This window comes from Elephantulus edwardii, unplaced genomic scaffold (genome assembly GCF_000299155.1).
Source record: "Elephantulus edwardii isolate Elephantulus edwardi_28Jun2011 unplaced genomic scaffold, EleEdw1.0 scaffold00001, whole genome shotgun sequence".
Classification (NCBI taxonomy): Eukaryota; Metazoa; Chordata; class Mammalia; order Macroscelidea; family Macroscelididae; genus Elephantulus; species Elephantulus edwardii.
Window position 1 is genome coordinate 31,074,300 of NW_006399751.1, and position 3,551 is coordinate 31,077,850.

Consider the following 3,551-nt stretch of genomic DNA (forward strand, 5'->3'; position numbering starts at 1 on the left):
AACTTTTGCTTACACATGTAAGAGACTAAAAATACCACGGCTTGGTTCAAGAGTACCTTTTTTTTTTTTTAAGGGTAGAATTGATTAGATTAGAAATATACTTTTATTTGTGGAAATTTTCATTCCCTGGTCTGAAGTCAGAGTTTAATACTGGAACTCATGGTCATCTAGAATAGGTGCAGACAGATGAAATTCTTTTTCATCTTTTGGCAACTGCAGATATTTAACGAGCAATACCAACCGGATCATTATTTATGATGACATATCTTTTGCATTAGTGGAATTAATGAGGAGGGCAAAGGAAATGGTCCATCAGTAAATGAATACATTTAGATATCAATCCTTACGTCTTATATTTATTTTGCATGACATTTAGAGTTTTCTGGAATATGTGACATGTATAATGCATCCCAAAATATTCCCTTTATAGGTAAAAAAGTTAAATTAGTCCTTGTGCTCAAAATAAAGAACTGGATGTCCTAAATGCATACTTAAATCAACATAAATTTGCTTTCCCCCCATTTCTTTACCCAGCATGAAGTTGTTAGAATAGAGTTATTTTATACATCATTAAATAATAATATCGATCCTGCAGAGTTAAACCATATTAATTGCATTTCTCATTTTTTTCTTTTGAAAGCACAGATAAAACAATGTAAGAAAAATTATCATTTTGAAGTTATTGACTGTTATTTCCAAAAATCCATTTTTTGGGTGCTCAAGTCATATGACTTCCACTCCTTGAATGACAAAAGTTTTAGGCACATAAACATTTAACTCAATTCATTGTGTTTAGTTTTTGCTTGGGGAGATCTCCTAGCTCTCTAAGATTTTAATGAAGGTTTTCTTAATTACTGTTTAAGTAAGGTAGAAAATGGATTTTGAAACATCACTTTTTTCCTTTTTTTCTAGGATGTATTTCCTAACTGATACCTGCCCTTGAGAGAATTGTTTTCTGAGACAAAAATTATACCCATAAAAATGCTAATCATTTGTCATTTAAAATAAGAGAAGATATATATTATATATACTTTTGTCTATTATGCCATTCCTCTTGGGTAAACACTAAGCTTAATCATCTGTTACATAATGCAAGATCTATGTACAAGGTTTTGTTAACCAAATAAAAAGTTACTCAGCACAGTTGGAAGATTTCCTATATATAGAAAAAAAAAGAATTATTAAATAAAACATCCATGATTATCCATCTATAATGAACTGGTTCTGACCGGAAGACTGGTTCAAATTAATGTCCAAATTCACCCTGGAAGAAGAAGACTATGCCTTCATCATTGTTATTTTTAGGTGGTATTGAGTCAGATCAATTCACAGTGGACCGTCCAGTGGATTTTCAGAGGCAGTAAATCACATGGGAGGAGATTGCTTATCTGTCTCCTGTGGAGCAACTGATGTATTAGAACCACCTCTCTTTGGGTTGGCCGCACAACTCCTACCCACTAAGTCACAAGAGTGCTGTTGGGCCTCTTTCTAACACAGACATGGTGGTCCTCACCATCCCTTTCTATACATTTCCAAGTGTTGATGAAGTTGTGCTACTGATAATTTTCAAATTATGAGCCTGGAGCTTAGATCTAAACATGATGTTTGTACCAAAGTGTTAGATGATCATCATCCCTTGAATTCATAGGCACCATCATAATCCAGCTTTGTTGCAACGTATCACCACGTAGATGGGCTGTCTTTATTAATCTGGGCTGGGAAATGGCTTAATTGTGAAACGTTGTTGAGCAGAAACTGACTCACAGCTGACCCTCCATTGAGTTTCTGAGACTGTGAATCACAAGGGAGGAGATTGCCCAAATGTTTCCCAAACAGAGGCTGAATGATTCATATTGTTAGAGAGGGGCTGCTGCTTTTGGTTTAGCAGTGCAAGCTCTGGGTTAGGCCCCCAGGGCTCCCTTGATCCTAAGAGATTGCGGGCACTGGCTATCATATGGTGTATGAATGGACTTTAATACATTGATGTACATACTCTTTACCTCAAATACTACTCACTATGAACAAAGGAGAAGGTACAGGATAAATGTAGAAGGCAGGAGGCTCACAACAAACATAGTGATTTTAAAAGAAGACTCCAAGAAAGACCAACAAGAACTTTTCTCTAACAAAACAAAAGGGCCTTACTAAAATTGCCATAACTCAGGGGCTGCCTCCAGCTTTGTAAGGTCTAAACTTCTCATAAACTGACAGCAATTATCACTAGCATCATTACTTTACAAATAAAAAAAAATATCTTTGGCTGAAAAAGTTACAATTGAGTCTACGATCTAAATGTAAATAGGTAGGAAAGAAAGAAACTGCTATTGATGATAATGAGCAGAGCAATGGAAATTTGGCAGGACAAATCAAATTTGGTTGTAAAATGAAAACACTTTACAAGCCTGGGAAAGAGGTTTCAGTTGTTTGTGTACGCAATGTCAGTCTCATTAGTAAAGGTTATCTTGCAGCGCCAGTCTGTAGTTTCTTATTAACAAAATGGAAAGTGAATATACATACTAAATTAAACATTTCACCTCTTCAGGGCCATATCTGACAACTGTGTTTATCCATGCATTCACTCAATTCAGCAGTCATTTATTAAGCTTTTGCTACATAGAAGGCAGATTCATTTAGGTTAGCATAGAAAAAGTCAATACTTTCAGGAGCAGATTTATAATTTTTATTGAATCATAAAAATGTTGATTGCAAAGATGATATACAACAGCACTGGTAACTTGAGCTAATACAAAATGTTACTTGCTCAGAACTGGTGCATTTCCTGTACTTTTACATCCTTTCTAGATTTTGCAATTCTTTGGCATTTGCACAGCAGAAACAGGACTAAGAATAGCCCTCCCCTGAGGCCTGCGGGACCTTCACCTAAACCCTGGCTCCAAAAAGTTAACCACTTTGCCGACAACAAAAATTTACATTTCTACATACTGGAAAACAGAAGACATTTTGTTCTGAGTATTACAATCAAGTTCAGAATCAAAGATGAAGCAACAAAACAGTCATTATGAACCATTATCATCAATTTTGTGGTGGAATAATTTAAATAATTGCTAAGAATTTCCAAATAATTGTATATTTCCCTTTAGCGCTCTATATTTTATATGCTTGTAATTAATTGTTCAAAACTCACCTTACACGCCACCTCTCCTATCAAGACTTTCTTGTTCTTTTCTCTTAAAATCAACTAAATACCTTTCTAGTATTCTCATTTTTAATATTCATACAACAAATAGTTAATTGACTGAAAAATGACAGATAGTCTTCTCAATAAATAGATTAAAAATGTGGATGAAATAGGCCTAACTGGTTTAGATCCTCATGGAGCTTACTGCCATGATAAATTCGTCTGTGGTGAATAATAATTTTTTTTATATTTCTCTTCCCTCTAGAGTAATAAATTTGATGGAAAAATTTATATCTATTTTGTATCATTGTATGCCTGATCATCATATGTCATAGCAAGAACTCAGTTAATATTTGAGAGAATTCTTATTCTATCAGCCAAAATAACTTTTTTCTTCTTTTTTTATTATTAT